The 21,216-nt window shown below is 37.7% G+C and overlaps 1 protein-coding gene across 1 annotated transcript in view; it reads left to right on the top strand.

Annotated features, from left to right (window-relative positions):
- The first annotated feature begins 5,094 nt into the window (after positions 1-5,094).
- LOC110170200 (band 4.1-like protein 1) overlaps positions 5,095-21,216 on the top strand; it is a 104,078-nt gene continuing 87,956 nt past the window's right edge. Inside the window, 1 exon segment of the mRNA XM_020935831.2 lies at positions 5,095-5,372. The gene's annotated coding sequence lies outside the window, so the exon portion shown is untranslated.

Raw genomic sequence — 21,216 nt, 5'->3', positions numbered from 1 at the left:
CGTGCTGACATTTAGTCAATGGCTGAATATTAAAATCGTTCTATTTGTGTTTAGTACAAAATCCTTAAAGGACTCTATAAAGTAACAGGTGAAAATAAACTTTAAGGTGTACAATGTTACTTTTCTGACCAGATCAAGATAAAGGGCCTGTACCTGTTTTTGTAAACTCTATTTTCACCCAGATACTAGTTTTATAAAAATAGCTCTTAGGGTCAAAATCAGACAGATGTCTGCATCTAATTATAGAGTGTTCTCTGTGAAACAGATAGTGTGTCTCTCTAAACTCTGCTCTAGTTATGTTTGTCACATTTTTATGATACAGCAGGTAAATGAGCCCCCTCATAATAATGTTTATCAAGTAAAAAACACCACATAACACCTTTAATTTGCTTTGAATAAAACAATACATACCCACAGGAATCCAAACTAATCTGTAGGCTATTTAATTAAGTTGACCGACATAGTTAAAAGAATCTTTCCTTCTTAATCTAACGATCCCACCTGGATGACCAGGGGATTACACAGTCAGTGTGTTCTTCCTTACAATGGAACAGATGGACGTGGACCTACACACAAATACAAGATAAAAACATCAAGTTCTCCCTCCGGTTTCCCTCTGGAGAACTGATCAGAACACCGCAGCACTGTTATGAGCTTATTTACATTCTGTCTGATGAATATGAATATGGTAAGTATTCTAAGTGTTTACTGCATCTATTTAGCAGTGATGAATCAAACACAGGTCAGAGTATCTGCATATGTATGAGCTGGAGAGACAGAACTTTTCACCATTCAGTCTATTAGTCTACTTGTGACGCTACAACTCCTAAGGGGACAGATGCAATGCAATGATTTGGTGTTTTCATTATTATTCATCGTATGGCAAGGTGCATATTGATTCCTGAATAAAAGAGGGCAGAACGCCACAATAAACCTGGTGTCAAAAGTACAAATCTATTATATTATTCTGCTATATTATTCATCAGTCATCAACACAGGCTGAGGTCTGCGAGGGTGCAAAAGACTGTAATGCAACCTCAGTTAAAAATGTTTGCACTGTCATTTCATATGCCTAAAATAATAAAAGTGTATTATATTTGCACTTCTTTGAAACCTGAACCTGTCAGTCAGTTTCTGCACCCGGTCTGCATCGACAGCTTCTTCTTACTGTTCTGTTGTGTTGTTCCAAACACAGAAGCCCAAACATGTACACAGACTCTCCCTCATAGATCTGTCAATAAAAGGTTCAGTCAAACTCTGGATTCTATTGACAAATTAACATACAACTGCAATGGTCTTCTTTCACACCCACTATTCACCTCCGGTATTTCAATTAATAACAATAAATCAATTTGAAATTGTGGTAGCTTCAGTTTCTTGCTCATATTTATTAGAGGTGTGCAAAAATATTGAAATATTGATTTATCGTGACACTTAATTTGGTGACGCAGTGTCATTATCATGGGCTGCTGTTTATATCACCAAGAGTATTTTTTGGTATTTCTTTTGTATGACTGCATACACTTTTGTTGCTTATTTAGTGAAAGTAAACTTGTTTATGAAATACACTTGAAATATTCAGTTTTGATGATTATGATAGATGTATTTTATATGAACTTTGCACAAGTAGTGGTTTAACAAAATATTGTTGTTAAAATGTATTTGGTTCTTAAAAACAGCAATATATCACAGAGTATCGTGTGCCATATATTGAGTATTGCCTGTATTGTCATATCGTGATAATACATCTGAACATTATCCATTGCCATAACACTGGTTTGTGCGATATTATTGAAAGGCAAGTCACTTATTTACTCCTAATCATAACTTAGTTGAATTGCCCCTGGAAGCCTGAGTCACTTGTTTGTCTTAACAAGAATGACTAACATTATTGCAAACATGGGAGTTGCTTTTGCTGTTGGTTACACCTCATGGTACGTGTTAGTATAACTTGAAATGCAGTTTAATTTATTCTGCATAAGAGGAGACCTGGTTCCTAGACTGACCCCTTGTCTCCCACTGTTTTACACTGGTGGGTCATTTGGGAAAACACTTTACTCACATTGCCACCAGTCTTGCATTGCTTTAAGAACATGTAACAAAGGGCGTTGGCTTGGTATGAAATCAGCTCCAGTTACTGAGTTCACCATTTCAATCTTTTAATATGTTCTTGCTTTTTGGATTCTCTTAAATGACTTATTTCACAACACACCCCACTGTGAAGCCTGCAGCATTTCAGAATTAGTTTGTGATAACAGTGTTTAGATATCCACTGATCAAAATATTACTATAACTCTGTCATATTTACATCATTAAAAAGTGCTCATTGCAGCAGACAGTGAGTCATGCACCCACAGCATGTTATCGGTCATTAATTACACCAAACTGCACTGTTATTCCATGGGGTGGACCCTGTCCATTCATCAGCGCAGTGGGGAGCTGAGGCTGCCCTGGACAACTTTCACACCACTTAGCCCTGTTTTGGTTCAAAGAGAGGGTAGGTCAGGGTCCACTTCTCATGGTCATTATCAATCAAAATAATGACCTCATCATCAGACCTAAGCGCTACGAATTATAATGTAGAAAATTGAGCCATCAGTATAATTCATGCACCTTATTTACAACTTAATAATGCATTAAAGGGGCCTACATTATGCTATTTTCTGATCTCTTATAATGTTGTTTCCTCAGCAAAAACATAACTAGAGTTGTGTTTTGTTTCATTCACAAGAAATTTAACACACAAATCCTGCACATTTAAGTTGAGTTCTTTTCTCAAGCAGAAAACACTGTTCAACCTTGTGATGCCATAATACAGGAAGTGCTCCCATATACCTTCACTAGAGTCATTCGGATAATTTCAGCCCTGAAATTGCCAATCTCTACCTAACAAATGGTAAACAAGGAAATGTTAACTTGAAAACTATCCCTTTATGACATCATAAGGATGAACTGAGAAACAAAACACAACTCCAGGTGAGGGAACAACATTATAACATGACTTAAAGCTCACATGAATATATATATATACATTTTTTTGTGATATACTTTACCTTAACAGACCTTTAAAAATACTTTAGGCTATAATGTGGAATTATAGATACAATGTTTAAAAAGTTAGATGTAAAGTAATTGTCCAGATAGGAACTCATTCTTCTGACTCGTAGGGCAGAAGCATCACTACAGGGCAGACAAAGCAGGCAGTTGATTAGAGTGCCAAGTCAAAAGGCCCCTGAACAATTAACACAATGTGTGCTCATGATTGAACATTTCAGTGAATAATAATCATGCCACAATGAGAGTTATTTAAAAGTAGTACATAACACCAAAATGACTGTGACGTTTAAGTCATGTTATAACACTGTTATGTCGTCAAAAACATACCTGGAGTTGTGTGTTTTGAGTGTTTTCTGTTTGAGCAAGCTCAACCTCTATATGGGTCTGGTCAAGCTGTAACAGAGGGAAACGGGGCAGATTTTTTACATTCAAATGTCTCTTATTCAGAAACTAGAGGGACTATTGAAATAAGTAAAGTATCAGAATGTAGGAAAGAGTTACACTCCAACAGGGTCAAGTTAAACCTGTGACAAAAAATAAAAAAACTCACGTCGGTAACGGAGGGAATGAAATATGCAGCACTTTTTGGGCAATAAATCCAAACAGTGATAACTAGCGGTTCTCACTTACATATCCTTAACAAACTGGTTTGAATATTTGCTTCATATAGTTTTCTACCATATGGTACAAGATTAGGTTGAAAAACCTCTTACTTTTTGACTAATGAGATTTTTTATTAAGAAACGTCATGGTAACGGAGGGAAAAGTAACGGAGGGAAAATTGTGCAAACAAGTAGAAGGAGCATGATTTTACATCATTTGTCGCTTTTTTCTTCTGAATACTTTAATATTACTTCAAAATGAAAGGAAACTATTTCTATAAAATATGTCAGTCCTTCCAAACAAATTTTTATCATTTTAAATACATTTTCTTTTTTTTCTTTTTTTAATCATGTACCTTCATCAACAGTTCAAAGATGGAATAACACAAGATATGATGAAATAAATCCATTTATTGACATGATTTGCAGGTCTTTGAAATTTGGGAAATAATTGTTGTTCCATGTTTCATACATGGTCTGTTTAAAACATATGGAACTTTAGAACCAAAAATGGTACAGAAAAAAGGTCAACAGTTTCATAAACTAGAGTACATATGTATCTGTTCAATACATTTTTATATCAGATGCATTCACTTGAATTTTTGGCCTTGATGTTTACTTCTGCTTGACCGGGCCCATATGCAGGATTTGAGTGTTAAACATGCATGAATGAAACAAAACAGGTATGTTTGTGACGAGCAAACAACATCATAACATACATCAGACAATAGTGTAATATGGAACCTTTAAACCTCTTCTGAAGCATCCTCAATCATCACGGTTTCAGTCAAGGAGACCTGGTTGGTAGATTGACCCCCTCAGGTTGTTACAAGTTTGGTGAAACTAGTCTGTTGATGAGTTTGGTGTACATAAACATCGTAAAGCTTGCAACACACAAAGTCAGTAGTGTTTATTGTTTATTTTTTGTGAGTCTTGCCTCACCTTGCTATGCTGAGAATGAGGTAGTCTATAATCTGATACACCTGCATTGTTTTTCTGCTGTTGTATTCCAATGCTGAGATTCATTAGAAGTTTGTTTGTTGTTTGTATGACCACGTAAATACATTTATATTTCTCTTTTTTGTTTTGTGTGTTCTTCTTGCGCCCCCTACTTCGTTTGCCTGGGGCCCGAGAGTCTATAGAAACAACACTGCAAACAGCAATCCCATTTAAGACCGCACGAAACGACGAAATCAAAGTGAACGCAGCCTGACGACACTGCGAGTAATAACGCCGAGCCCTCTGATCTCCTCGGCCTAATATTATGGCAGGTCTTAATGAAACGTCTTCCTAATGAACTGTCAGCTTGTTGCGTTTTGATCACGTGGCTCCCCCACACTGTAGCGATACACGTAGCCTTCATAGAGAGACAATGCGCATTATGTCACACTGTTGGCATTTTTCCCTCACGCGTATTCAGAGCGTGGATTTGCTGACAGAAAAACTCTTTAGTCATTGAACACACCGGGCTGACAGAGACTGGGTGAGGGCTTGTGTTCCTCCCTTTTTGCTGCCTTGCATCTGACAGCGTCCCCTCCCTCTGGCTCTCTTTCCCTCCTCCTCGCTTCTCTCATTAGGCTTTTCACCGGCAAAACACCGACGCACAGCCTTCGCCCCATACTGTATCCAGCGACCGAAGCAGGACTGTTGGAGTACTGACCTCCCGGTGCGCGCCGTTCATGGTTCTCCCCTGGATGTCCTTCTGACAGGAGGGTATGTTCAAATATTCATGTTCGTGTTTCTTATTCTGCCCTATCCACTTCCTCCGCGTCGCTGGCTGTGCGTGGTGAGGATTTGTTGAATGTGTTGCGAGATGGATAAATTGTCGCTTTGGATGATGTCGTCGGTACGCTGTCTTTGTTTCTGTGTACTGCAGTGAAAATGCATTTAATGAAGCCGCAGCTGCTCTCCGGACTACACCAGAGCTGGTCATGTGAACGGGGAGAAGCAAGGGCACGTTGTAACATCATTTGATATGCACTAGCACTTGAAAGAAGGCCTGCACTTGTAAAACCAAGTTACGCGTTCTCGTGTGCGTTGTAGTTGTAACCTTGATGGAAGTTGAGCTGCACCCTCAGATTTGATCCCATTTCAGTTGGAGCTGTCAAGTCAAACTGGATTTAGCAATGGCTTCACTTTATCCCTAGCACACCCATGTCTAATTATGCAACACAACATAGGCCTGGTCAGAATCTGCGTAAAAGCATGTCAATATTCTCAATAACCACCCACTGCTTGACTTTAGCAAACAATAAGTGTTTACATTGTGATATACCGTGCGTCCTCTGCTGTGTCAAGTTATAGCGTGAAGATGTCTGCTTGAGAACTTGCTCGGACATGTAGCTTTTGGGATCATCTTCTCTCAACTTTGGACCGTCCATGTTGAGTTACAGAAGGCATGTGGACTATGGACAGTGTTGGGAAGGTTACTTTTCAAATGTATTCCCCTACAGATTATAGATTACATACCCCAAAATGTAGTTTGTAACGTAATCCATTAAATTACTTAAAGTGAGTAACGTAATCTGAATAGTTTGGATTACTTGATATTGTCATGTTTTTAAAACAAAAATTCTTGTTTGTTCTCTTCAAATTGGCCCTGGTTTAGTCCTGGTTTAGACCTAGTTTAGACCTCATTTAGACCTGGTTTAGACCTGGTTTAGTCCTGGTTTAGTCCTGGTTTAGACCTGGTTTAGACCTGGTTTAGTCCTGGTTTAGTCCTGGTTTAGACCTGGTTTAGACCTAGTTTAGACCTCATTTAAACCTGGTTTAGACCTGGTTTAGTCCTGATTTAGTCCTGGTTTAGTCCTGGTTTTAGTCCTGGTTTTAGTCCTGGTTTAGACCTGGTTTAGTCCTGGTTTAGACTTAGTTTAGCCCAAAATGTGAAAACAGGAAAATACCACCATGTAATCCATTTATTTCAACAAAGTAACTGTAATCCAATTACCACTCACTGAAACAGTAACTGTAACTGAATACAGTTACTCATAATTTGTACTCTGATTACATAACTCCGGTACATGTAATCTGTTACTCCCCAACACTGGCTATGGAGGGGAATGGCTCCGGTCAGGTCAGCACAGCACGCTTTGAGATTCATTATCAAAAGGGGCACGTAGCAGCCCAAACATGCACGTGGACTATTTCTCGGAGTGACTCAAGAGGTCAGTCAATAGGAGTTTCAGTCAAACTCTGGATTCTATTGGCAGATTATCCTACAGCTGCATTTCTCCCCTTATTATGCCGCCTCCGTCTTTCAATAATGGCAAACAATCTATTTAAATAAAGTCAGCTGTAATTTCATAAGGTATGCTCTATCTAGTTCTGAGCATTACCCACTGCTGCAACACAAGTTTGTTCAGTTCTGTTGAAAGGCAAGGCTGTTTGCACATAATAATAGCTTTGTTGAATTGCCACTGGAAGCCTGAGTCACTAGTTTGACTTAACAAGAGTGGTTACAAAACTATTACAAACATGGGAGTTGCTTTTGCCGATCAAGAGTTAGTATAACCTGGAATGCGATTTCATTTAGGTGCTTCAAATCTCCCACACCCAACAAAAACAAACAGTACACGTCGTTCCTAATTTGAATGTTGTGTTTTTTTTCTCTCACACATGTTTAACTCACAAAGCCTGCGTATTTAGGCAGAGTTTTTCTCTCAAACAGAAAATGGTGATGTCATGTGATAATACAGGAAGTGCTCCACTGTGTTTTAAACTCCATACACCTTTACTAGAATCACATGTTTAATTTCAGCCCTGGAAATGTCCATTTCTACTGAACTAAAAATAAAAGGAGCTGTTGACCGCTTCAGGACATCACATGGTGGAGCAGAGCATTTCGATCTTTGGAGATGTAGACAAACAAATAATAAAAGATTACTCAAACGTGTGAATGAAACAAAACACAACTCCAGGTATGTATTTGAGGATGTAACAACATTATAACATGGCTTAAAGCTCACATGAGTCAAATTTCTGTAATTATAGGACCTTTAAGCAGCTGAGATATCCTAGTCACAACCACACAATATTGAAATTAATGAAAGTATAACATAATCTCATAATTTCACCTAAAAATAGACTCTAAAAGTAGACATTTATTTCCTCAAGGTAAGAAACCTCTTTTGAAAACTACAGTGCTGTTGTTTACTTGTTGCCAGTCAAATCATAACCACTTCTCTATATCTAACACCAGTTCTGGTATATCACATGTCTCTACTTTGTTGTTTGAGATCACTAAAAAAGCAGTCAGTGGTGTTTGCTTGCAAGTTCAGACGCTCCGGGGCGCTGCTGGGACTCCGCATCCCAACCCAGCATGCTACCTGTGGCCATTTGCAATTCAAATCAGCTTGTATAGGCGTCTGAAGCCATACCCGCCCGACTCCGCGTTCCATTGGATCGAATCATTCCACACACTTAACTTTGCCATTGACTTCCCTGCTGGAAATCTGAGCACGAGCACTGGATGGAGAATACACATTTGGTTGCCATCTTGCCAATCATTGTTTATTGTGAAAATGCTGCATAATAGGATGAGGTCATACTGCTCCCTGAATAGATGATCACTCAACAGGTTGTGAGCTATGTGTGGTGCGCCTGGCTGTCATTGCTGTAGGCTATGAATCCACTCATTTACCTTTTAAAATATCCTTGTCTGAATATAGATTTTATATACTTAGACATAAGGGCATTATTTTAGTGCTCCGTTTTCTAGCGTTGTAGTTAAATAAAGAAATTCTTGGTTGACTGAAAACATGTCCTGCCGATCAATTAGTCAATTAGCTCCGAAAAGTATTATATATTTCTGTGTATCTGACTCAAAAACAACTATTTATGCTGAAAAAGCACTAGGAAACAATGTATTTATATAAAGACAGATTAAATTTCAGTTTAATCTTTTTACATATAAATTCCAAAAAATACCAAATCCTAAAATAACATCCTCACTCACTAACTAATCCATTCTAAACCAGTTATCCCATGCAGATCCTTATAATCTAAATTATATAATAATTAGTCAGCTACTAAAAATTTTGGTAGAATAAGACACCATCGACTGATTAATCAACTAAAGGATAATTTAGTCAGTTATGGTCATATATTTACCGTAATGTATTCTCACAAGTTTGTTCGTAAGTGGTGAAGTCATTATTGGGAGTGTATTGTGCCATTACCTCAAGGTCCAGTTTTCACTACTGGATTACGTTAAGATTTCATGCTTACTGCAGTAACATAATGGAACAAAGAAGTGAAATGCTGCTATATTTTCCACAGCTAAAGTTCTTGGTCTGGATTACCATGCAGTGCTGGAGGATTTGCCTATATTGTGTATGTTTTGGGTTAAGATAGGAAACTGAAGTGACTATGGAGAAAGTCTGCAACTCTGCCTTGAGCAAAAATAAAGTTTGGAAAATCAAAGTGCAGGTCTGAGACAAAACAACACACTCAAACTCAGACATAAACACAATTCACTTGTGAAGAAATTACTTGAGACATCTCCATCATCAAAATGTGTTTAGTTGCTTGGAGGATATTTCTATTTCAGGCTGTGGCTTAAGTAAGAGACAATCCAAATGCTTTTAATGGGATCTATTTCTGCTCCGATAGAGTAGAAGTTATTGAATGGTACAAATGAATACATAAATATCCTAAAGTGGCCGGTGTGATCAGAGAGCCCTTTGAAAGCCTAGCCTTAAAGAAGTTCATCATTTGTTATGCCCTTTACTGTTAAAAGCTAATTTTTTACTTTTATGTAACAGATACAGTATTAATGTTTTCTGTCAACTTTCATTAATGGGCCCATATTACGCTATTTTAAAATCTATATTATAATGGTGTTTCTTTATCACAAACATTAAACAATTCATTAAACGTGTTAATGTTTTCTTTCATTCACATATGTTTAACACACAAATCTCTTGTGATGTTATATGGCAATACAGGAAGTGCACTTCTATGTTTTTAAACTACATACACCTTCACTAGAAATGTTTGGATCATTTCTGAAATTCCAATCTCTACTGAACAAAATGTAAAGAGTAGCTGTTAACGTAAACCTACTGCTTCAAGGTGGAACAGAGCATTTCGACCTTTGGAGATGTAGACAGACTAATAATAAAGGATTACTCAAGGTATGTTTTTGATGAGGTAACAGCATTCTGACATAACTTAAATCTCAGAGTCAATTTTGTGTAATATAGGACCTGTTATGCTGTTATGTTTTTGTGGTAGAATCGTGAAAAAAATCAAATAGTATTTAAAATGAAAGCTTGTGTTTCATAGTGAAGAGAGCACTCAGGAACAGATTTGTGCCAACTTTCCACAGTGTAATTTGTTTACACAGTCTCTCCCTGATACTTAAGACCTCTGTGGTGGCGCCCTCATCGATTAGCAGCTCATGTATCTATACAGTAGTACCACAAAGCACTACAGCATTATCAGCTGAAGTCGTGACGTGAATATCATCTGAGGTTTGAGCCAAGTTTAGTGCTGATGACAGGGCCTGAACCTGTTCTAGTCCTGGTTTAGTTCTCTTCTAGTCCTGGTTTAGTCTTCTTTTAGTCCTGTCTTAGGCTGCGTTCAGACTGCAGCCTGAAGTGACCCAAATCCGATTTTTTTTGGCCCCTATGTGACCTGTATCTGATCTTTTAATGTCAGTCTGAATGACACAGATCCGATTTTTTCAAATGTGACCCAGGACACTTGGATATGTGCTCCTAAAACCAATACATATCTGATCTTTGGCATGTGCCTTCAGTGTGAACGTCCAAAGCGCATCCATTATCAACAAGCGACAAACGTCACTATTTTGCGCTGAAGTAGGTGAAAATTGTTAATGAACTCCGTGTCACTGAAGTGAAGCACATCACCACTCACCACTCTTGGCTACGTCTCCACATCCACACGTTCCTTTCAACAGACTGTCCCACAAAACACCACGGCCAAAAACCTCGTCCTTCTCCTTCTCAATCTCCTCCTTAAAACAAGTAAGTTGTTCATGTTCTGGCTCCGGTACGAGAGGAACTTTAAAATCGCTAAAAAGGTGCTCAATGCTGCGTCCATGTTTGGACAACTTCTGTAAACACAGAGCACGCTCGCTGCGGTTGACGTCGTCGTGTCTCCAGTGCACATGCGGGACACTTTCGGGTCGTTTACTGTTCACACAGGAGATCACACACAAGTCACATTTAATTGGAAATGTGAACGACCTCGCAAAAACATCAGAATTCACAAAAAAATTTGATTTGAGCATTAAGCCCTGCAGTCTGAATGTAGCCTTAGTTTCTGATTTAATACTTTATACTAGTGTTGTCTGTGTGCAATTGTGAATGCAGTCTATAGAAATTGTGTTGATGTTGTGCAAGCCTGATTTGGAGTGCTGATTTTTAAATACAAGTAAAAGAATTTAAGTATAATTCATCTATTGAAAAGTAATTATCTTCATATTCATCATTCATATCCATTGTATACTGTTCAAAACATAAGAAGAACAGGTGAATTCAGAATTGATTGGTTCAGTCAGTCAGAAAACGAATGCCAAAATAATAGACTTTAAAAATTAATTTAGTTACAAAATCCTGAATATCCAAATGAAAATATGTTTTGTTATGTTCTCTGATGCAAGGTCCAATCAGACTACTGTATTCTGAATACTTGAGATTAGGGGCGTAACGATATCCAAGTCTCACGAAACAATATTGTAACGGTATGAACCTCACGGTACGATATTTATTGCAGTATCATGGGAAAGCTCACAATACGGTGGGGAGACTCATGATTAGGGATGTAAAATCTCTTGGTATGAAATTTTTACAATATACATCTCATGCTTTGATATTTCTTGCGATATTTTATGGAGGCTAAACAGCTAAAACTGTGAATATGCTACTTTTTCCTTTTAAAATGCCTTGACAAGACTTAATCCAAAGAACTAAGACTTTTCTTGTAGTCTACACTGAAATGGAGCAAAGGATCATGGTCTATGTAGTTCCCCCTGTCTTTTTTACCTATTGTTGCACCATAATTCTTAATTTAAGCAGAGACTTGTAATTCGATATATTGTGATGGTCCACGATATTATTGTGAGAACTTTGACGATACGATATCACGATATTGTGGTTATTGTTACATTCCTACTTGAGATACTTTTGTACTGAGTTGCATTATATTATTGTGTAAAAACATGACATATAATTACAAACAGCTTGCTTTTTGTTGTGCTGTTTGTGATGTATTAATTTAGATAAAAATCACAAATGTGCTCACCACAAGAGCAGTGTCCTCTGTTTTTCTCACTAATACTGTACAGTTAACAACTAAAACTACCAGGATGTATTCTTTTAATTTAGGAAACTGTATTCTGAATACCACCAAAAATCATTATTCATCTTCAAGCATTTCATCTCTATTTGAATCACTCAGTTTAGATCACTCTATGGAACAATTTAAAGTTTTAAGGAAAATCTGAATATTATTTATGTCCCCAACTATATATATGTATATATATATATATATATATATATATATATATATATAATATATATATATATATATATATATATATATATATATATATATATATAAAATGATGCACCGATCCAGCTTTTTCAGTTCTGATACCGATTTCGATACTAGGGTATATGCCCATCTCCGATATCAACTGATACCAAAGCAGAGGCTGAAAGCAGTATTTATTTCCTTTAAACCAAAATAAAATAAGTAGTGCTGTCATGCGATTAAAAAAATTGAGAGACTAATTAATTATGATCTGTAATTAATTAATCTAATTAATCTCATTTTAATCTCACCTAAAAATTGCTGAGAAAAGCCTTCAATTTGAGGTATTTTCATTTAAATTCATTATTACATTATTGTGGCAGATCAAAAGACTGATATAGATTAAAAAAAGTGACTTTATAAAGTCATTTATTGTTCAACAAATCTCTTCAATTTGGCTGTTGAGCCCAAGTCTCCATGAATAAGAAACTGTTTGCTGTAAAGTAGCAAAGACGAGGAAATCTGAACATAATAACTTTTAGACCTGGTTTAGTCCTGGACTGGATTAGTCCTGGTTTTAGTCTTGGTGTTAGTTCTGGTTTAGAGGCGCACAGGAGGAAGCGCGCGGTTTACGCAGCGTACGCGAGAAAACACGATCCACACGCGGCGCACGGAGCACGTCGGTGTCCGCGCAGTAACTACGGAAGGAAACGTGGTCCACGCGTTCTCAGGGTAATGACGATGATGAAGGTGTGTGTTTGTGTTTGTGTGTGTTTGTTTGTGTGTGTTTGTGTGTGTGTCCCCTCATGTGGCAGGTCACTATAGGACAGTAGTGCAGACATCATGAGTCTATGCAGGTTGTTTTCAGGCGATATTATATTTGTTATTTTCTTTTATATTTCACGTCGGGAGAATAATTTCCAAAACACGAATGTGTGTTTTTACCTGTGCACTGCTGACTCTGTTCTACTGGCTCTTCCACCTCGTCCATTGTGCGACTGACGCCGCCAATGTGACGTTTACGTCGCTCTTACTGCGCGCGTTTTGTGTGGGTTTCCGACAATGAGTGGAATTACCGAAATAAAAAAAATTTATAAATGTGTTTTTTGTGTGTGTGTTGTTGTCCCAACAACACATAAAAACAGGTTTTATAATAAAGCAACTCGCATACAGAAACAGTAAAGTTAGAGATTAAAAATGAGATTAATGCGATTAAAAAACATAACGCGCTAAATATGACTGTAATTAATTAATCGCAATTAACGCGATAATTTGACACCCCTAAAAGTAAGACAAAACTGATCCAAATGTGTTATGTAGCTGCTGGTTAGCTCACATGTAACTACAGAACAGCTCTGTATAAATAAAAGTTCAAACATTCTGAGACTTTGTGGGCCAACTATGACCAGAAAATATCCCTTAACTATTATTTAATCCCAATGACACCCCACAGAAAAGAACTCAAAGGCAACGTGTGACAGTGTGAAGCCGGTATAAATCTGAGTATAGATGAGTATAGATCTGAGTAGGTCAAGCAGTAACGGAGGGAAACAGGGGCAGATTTTTGACATTCAAATGTCTCTTATTCAGAAACTAGAGGGACTATTGAAATAAGTAAAGTGTCAGAATGTAGGAAAGAGTTACACTCCAACAGGGTAAAGTTAAACCTGTGATATTCTTTCAAGTTGTTGACAAAAAATTTAAAAACTCAAGTCGATAACGGAGGGAATGAAATATGCAGCACTTTTTGGGCAATAAATCCAAACAGTGATAACTCTTGGTTCTCACTTACATATCCTTAACAAACTGGTTTGAATATTTGCTTCATATAGTTTTCTACCATTTGGTACAAGATTAGGTTGAAAAACCTCTTACTTTTTGACTAATGAGATTTTTTATTAAGAAAGGTCATGGTAACGGAGGGAAAAGTAACAGAGGGAAAATTGTGCAAACAAGTAGAAGGTGCAGGATTTTGCATAATTTGTCGCTTTTTTCTTCCGAATACTTTAATATTACTTCAAAATGAAAGGAAAACTATTTCTATAAAATATGTCAGTCCTTCCAAGCAAATCAACAGTTCAAAGATGGAATAACACAAGATATGATGAAATACATCCATTTATTTACATGATTTGCAGGTCTTTGAAATTTGGGAAATAATTGTTGTTCCATGTTTCATACATGGTCTGTTTAAAACGTATGGAACTTTAGAACCAAAAATGGTACAGAAAAAAGGTCAACAGTTTCATAAACTAGAGTACATATGTATCTGTTCAATACATTTTTATATCAGATGCATTAACTTGAATTTTTGGCCTTGATGTTTACTTCTGCTTGACCGGGCACATATGTAGTTTTGGTAGCCTACATGTATTTAATTACTTCCAAACACTGTCCTTGGATTATGATTATTTTACCTATATAAAATGAGGGATAGTCAGATTAAGTTAAGTTATGGCTTGTATTACTTGGATGAAAAATAATATTAACAGGTAGCTATATTTAAGTGCTAAACATAAAATGAGGGCAGGGTTAAATAAACAGCACTTTATTTGCCAGAGTCCTTTTTGTGTTGAATTGTGTTCTTTGTGTTACAGTTGTCTTGTCATCACATTTATATCACATTTACTGCGGTCAGTCATTTTTTATTGTGTTGGCAAACCAGAAGCACTATGGCTGCACTGTGTCTTATCGGGGCTTTATTTTTAGCTTTTTTTTTTTTTTTACTCAACACTGGCTGCTGTGAGGCGATTTACTGCCTTCTTCACATTGCATCAGTCTGTGGGAGCCAGGGTGAGGACAGGAGCCTATTACATGGCATGAGACACTTTATTTCTCCGTTCTGTTTGCCACCTTCAGTGAGGCAGCTCTTCACACATGATTTGGCACTTTAGTTTGTCCTTCTGAAGCTGCAACAGGCCAGGCACACTATAAAACCCACAACTTTAGTTTCTATACAACATTTATGCATTGTGTTTATAGCAGAATGCCTTCTACACCAATGCTGGAAGAAAGGCATGTTAAGTAGTCCATCCATAGTCTAATTAAATATTTCCTAAAACTACAAAGACTTTTTGACCGTAAAATATGTTCACTGTATGACTATATGACTATATAAAATCTCACCCATTTCACCCATCACCCATCTCACACGTTTTAGGATTGATTTTAAAATGTTACCATGGTTCTTTATATTCTATTTAAAAATAGGCCATCCTAAATTGTGCACATTTTATTAGTGAATACCTTATATTGTGCCACTGCCACAGTTCACAGTATTCTATATATACTATACTATACTATAAACGTTTTCCAGTATTATTTGCATTGTGCAGTGCTGTATTATTTGAATTATAGGGCAACCTGAACTTGCTATCATGGCACAATAACAGAGCAGCTTGTGTCCTGATTTTTACAGTACAGATTACTAATTGACAACAACGGACATTTTCTAACACCAAACTTTCTTCCTTTCTTCTTTCTAACTGTGCTATAATAAGTCCTTGGGACAGTGACTCAGCAGCTTGGCGCATGGGTTTCCTTATTTTATTTATTTTTTTATTCCACAGTCTTTTTCATGCTACATCGACATCCAGTGGGCTGCCCCCTTCTGTGCCCAAATCCCTGCCTCTCGAGGATGAGGCTCATCATGCTGTTGTCTTTGATGTAGTGCAGTGATACCGAAACGCAACTCAGTCAGGCTTTTTGCATTTCACACAAACCCGACTGGTTCATTTGAGGAAACAGTTGTCACTTCTTTCCAGCTGTTTATTCATGCTGTGCAAGGAATATAGTTATTTTAGTCTCTTGCAGCAAATTAATTTAGCATTGTGTTTCAAGAGAGGAGGTCATATTATACTCGATCAAAGACAAAATGAATAGCTTAACAGGGTTGCTGTGCGATGTCTTTTATACCATATGTTCACTAGGGATTTAACAGTATCCAAATCTCAAAATACCATATTTCGTTATGAACCTCATACTATGATACTGATTCTGATTAGGGATGGGCATTCGATGAAATTTTCTTAATCGATCGTCGGAAGAATTAACGATCGATTATCGATTAATCATTAACATTTTTATATTAAAATGATCATCATTATTATTACGATCTGCACTACTAATCTGCAGAAATAAATTCTACTTTACGACATATAAACCGTAACGACTCTAGAGCCACATCAGCCGTTTTACATTAGAATGTGTTTAATTCAGTTTTGCGCAACTCTCACAGAAACAAAGCTTAAAACCGCATCGCTAATTTGCATAAACTAAGATAAAACTACAGCTCTTGTGTCGCTGCCGATTAAAAGACATGACTCAGTGGAATACAGGTTAGTGTGACCAGATTTGCGTTTGTCAAAACCAGGACACCGTACGGGGGGAGGGATGTGGGGACTCGTCATCGACATTGCGCGACTCTCACCTGACAAAACTTTTTCCCACTGGACACAGAAACATATGTGCTGCTTTGTACACTGTGCACATGAACTCACACTTGTCCCCTACGCAACGGAAAGTGTCTTGTACAAGTCATCGTTAAATCCACATTTGTGCTTTGGTACGTTGCAGACTGACCCACTGTTTGTGTCTCGCTCCTTCTGATGCAGAGACACATGTACAGACCTGTTTGGTCACACTACACACAGCAACCTACATTCGGTTTGTCGATTAAAATTAACGTAATCGATGAAATTCTTAATGATCAATTATCGATTAATTGACTAATCATGCCCATCCCTAATTCTGATAATATGGGAACAATCACAATATTATAGAAGGGCTCATGATTTTGAGCTTATGCTTACAATAACAAGTATAACAGAAATATTAGCTAGTCATTTGTCTTAATTTTTCAACAAAAGTGCAAATGTTTTGTTATGTTAAGAGCAAATGCAGTGTCAACAGCCTGGTGCAGTAGTAAAATAATGCCCAAACAAAACTAAACTATATTTAATTACACTGCAATATTATAGTTTTTACACTTTCTTGTCCTGAAAAAGCACTTTGTATATGTCCCAGAGAGACCCTGAGAGAGAGATTGATAAATTACATGCATGGTTGACATCTAAAACCTCTTTGGGCATGTTTTTGATTGAGGGAACAATGTTATAACATGGCAGAAAGCTCCAAAAAAGTCGATGACGTGTAATATCTCCTCTTTAAGACAGAGTTTGATACTGAAAAGATGTCAGCTGAGAGACTTGATTTACAGTGAATGACATGTACTTGATTGAGCCTCATGTTGTTGTAATGGTCAATTCAGACTCAACAGAATGCCCATGTCTCCTGGTAACTGGGCTTTGATTAAAATGCTCTAGCCTGTGTGTGGTTAACGAGACCTGCCCCTCTCAAAAGAACACCACTGACCTTTGCATTGTACTTGACCGCTAATCAGCCACTGGGATGCGGCTGGATTTAGTCTACCCATGGGGGGGATTCACGTTCACTTTGTTCTGATTGCATTGCAGACAAGGGAGGGGGGTCTTCAGTGAATGCAATGGTGATCAGGTTGGTATTGTACTGCAGTCAATATGTTTACGTCAGAAATGGAGAAATAGTCATTGCTGAATTTAAGGTCCTGTATTATGCAAAATTGTCTCTTGTGAGCTTTAAGCCATGTTAAAATGTTGTTCCCTCGTCAAAAACATACCCGGGGTTGTGTTTTGTTTCATTCTCACATGTTTGAGTATCTTTTATTATAAGTCTGTCTACATCTCTAAAGCTCAAAATGCTCCTTGTAATATCATGAAACGATAATTTGAAGATAACAGCCAACTTTTATCTTTAGTTCAGTAGAAATCCAGGGTTAAAATGATCCAAATAATTCTAGTGAAGGTGTATGGAGTTTAAAAACACAGGGGAGTGTATTACCACATGACATCACAAGGTGGAACAGAGTGTTTTCCTTTTGAGAGATGAATTCAGTCTAAATATGTAGGTTTTGTGTGTTAGACATGTGTACATGAAACAAATCAAAACTTGTAATAAGTTTTTGATGAGGAACCAACATTATAACATAGATCAGAAAATACCATAATATGGGCCCTTTAAGCTCTTTCACAGTGGGGCTGCTAAGATTTGCAAATTAACACATTAGATTCATTTGGTGTTCTAATGCCGGATATTTGTGGAGCTTAATGCTTTTTTTTAGACAGCAAGATTTTGGATTATACAGACTTTTCTAACAAGTGAAGGAATGAGGATTAGATTAGTGATTTTGTTTTCAAATTGGGATTCAGTTCAGAGTGTAGATCTTATACATGCCCGGGAGCATTAACATTTGAGAGAAGGCTAACCCGATCTTACAGTTACCCGAATTTTAGTGTTGCTACTAGCCTAGTAGTACGGACACTGATTTTGTCTTCTTACACAGAATAATAATTCCACATGAACAAGTCTAAATTAGAAAAAAATAATAAAAATACAACAGATAACAGAGAAGTGTGAAGTCCTCTTCATATTATTAATACTGCTGTATTTGTTTCCTCTCATGGTTTAAAAGGTAGCGGGGTGAATTGACTGCAGAGTAAGTGGTGACAAATAAAGTAGTGGCAGTAGCTCAGTTGGTAGAACATTCGCCCACTGATCTGAAGGTTGGCAGTTCGATTCCAGCTCTCGACATAAACATCACCGGTTGAGCAGTCAGATCCACTGACCCGCAGGTTGGCTGGTGTGATTCCAGCTCCCACAGATGAATGCTGTCATTGTGTCCTTGGGCAAGACACTTAATGCACCTTCCCCACAGTGTCTGCGTACACTGGTGTATGAATGGGTGAGTGGTTCCTTGTTGTAAAGTGCTTTGAGTGCCTTGCAGGTGGAAAAGCGTTATAGAAAAATGTGGTTAAAGTACTGTACTTAAGCATAAATCTGAGGTATGTATACTTTACTTAAAAATATATTTAAAAGTGGATACATTTTACTTTTACTTTACGACACCTGAGAGCAGGTATCTGTACTTTCTACACAAGTACGTCTTTCAACACTGCTGTAAACCCATTTGGTCTAATATTTCTCCTGTACTAATGGCTTTTGTACCTGTGGATATAAGTGTTTACTCGCTCGACTAGAACCACTGCAGTCTGTGCAGAATCAGCAGACTTTGGGACCATTGCCGTTCTCCTGGACTGGTCTGACAGGTTGGGAGGCAGATCCAGGCGCAGTCCCGCTTGGCGTTTACTCTGCTTTGCTCTGATCTCTAAATGCACATGAGCCCTGTTTGCTCTGTGGGCTTTGTACACACTAGTCGTCTAAAGCAGCCATGTGGAGAATTAACTGTCCTCTTAACTGCACACACAAAGCCAGTCTGGACTGTGTAACTAATGCATCCAAGCTGTGGAAATTCAGCGGCCAACTTCAGAACACAGTGCTCTAAATCCATCGTGTGTGATAGGGCTGCTGACATGTGGGGTGGTGTGTTAACTTCAAATCAGACTGGGTAATAATGTTATAAATTCCAAATGTTTCAGACTGGGCAGGTTGACATTCTATTAAGCCTGTGCATTTAGTCAAATTTTAAACATTGTTACGCTATTCAAAGTTTTAACCAAAATAAATTCCCGTAACTGAGAACTGTAGGTGCCACAGTGAGGCGCTAGTGGCAAAAACTGGTCATTGTGTCACTTCACCCACATTGCCTAGTAAGAAAATGGTGCATGCGCTGTGTATTAGTAGTGGTTGGAGGGGCCGATGGATGCAGATTGGCAGCCTTGCTTCTGTCAGTCTGCCCCAGGGCAGCTGTGGCTACAACAGTTGCTTATCAGCACTGAGTGTGGAGTGAATGAATAATGCACTGTTAAAGGTGTCTTGAAAGGCGCTATATAAATCCAATGGCTATCAGATTATAGTAGGTCTATACATCTGACAGTTTCCCAATATGAAAATAATTGTGCCCTAAATAGTCAAGCAGTCCCAGCTCATCTATTACGTTTACTTATAAAGCTGCTATACTATAATGTACTATAAAAAAACTGTGCCAATGACAATTTATACCCAAGTCAAAAATAGGACAGTGCATTTGGGAAATTCTACCATGTTTAGACCTAATATTGTGAAAAACATATGAATAGTCAGAGGTGCCTGTCGCTCTCTCAGGATTTCAAAAAAATGTGGTAATCCTATAATTACAGCACTAATTAAAGTGTTACAGCATGTGTATTATGAGTAGACTCAGTTCAAGCAAGTGCTATGTGGTAAAAGAGCCCTTGTGTTATGTTATCACTTTTATCTATGAGCTATTTCATATTTACTGTCATTGTGATAAGGGACTAAATAGGTTATAATTATGCTATTGTTTTGCCACTGAGGCTTTAAATCAGACAGAAAAAAAAGCGCATTCATTCGACCTACACATTATCAACAAGCCACAAACGTCACTGCGCTGAAGTCGGCGAAAATTGTTAATGAACTCTGTGTCACTGAAGTGAAGCACATCACCACTCACCACTCTTGGCTCCGTCTCCACATCCACACGTTCCTTTCAACTAGGGATGGGCATGATTAATCGATTAATCGATAATTGATCATTAAGAATTTCATCGATTACGTTAATTTTAATCGACAAATCGAATGTAGGTTGCTGTGTGTAGTGTGACCAAACAGGTGTGTACATGTGTCTCTGCATCAGAAGGAGCGAGACACAAACAGTCGGTCAGTCTGCAAAGTACCGAAGCACAAATGTGTATTTAACGATGACTTGTACAAGAAATTCCACACTTTCCATTGCGTTCAGGACAAGTGTGAGTGCATGTGCACAGTGTATAAAGCAGGAACATATGTTTCGGTGTCCAGTGGGAAAAAGTTTTACCAGGTGAGAGTCGCAATGTGGATGACGAGTCCCCACCTCCCTCCCCCCGTACAGTGTCCTGGTTTTGACAAACACAAATATGTTCACACTAACCTGTGTTCACCTGAGTCATGTCTTTTAATCCAACAGAAATTGACCACATCAGCGACACAAGAGCTGTAGTTTTATCTCGCTTAGTTTATGCAAATTAGTGATGCGGTTTTAAGTTTTGTTTCTGTGAGAGTTGTGCAAAACTGAATTAAACACATT

The sequence above is a fragment of the Boleophthalmus pectinirostris genome, unplaced genomic scaffold, assembly GCF_026225935.1.
Source record: "Boleophthalmus pectinirostris isolate CB_2022bp ecotype Guang Dong unplaced genomic scaffold, ASM2622593v1 HiC_scaffold_3, whole genome shotgun sequence".
In the NCBI taxonomy this organism is placed as follows: domain Eukaryota; kingdom Metazoa; phylum Chordata; class Actinopteri; order Gobiiformes; family Gobiidae; genus Boleophthalmus; species Boleophthalmus pectinirostris.
This window is presented reverse-complemented; position numbering and strand designations above follow the sequence as displayed.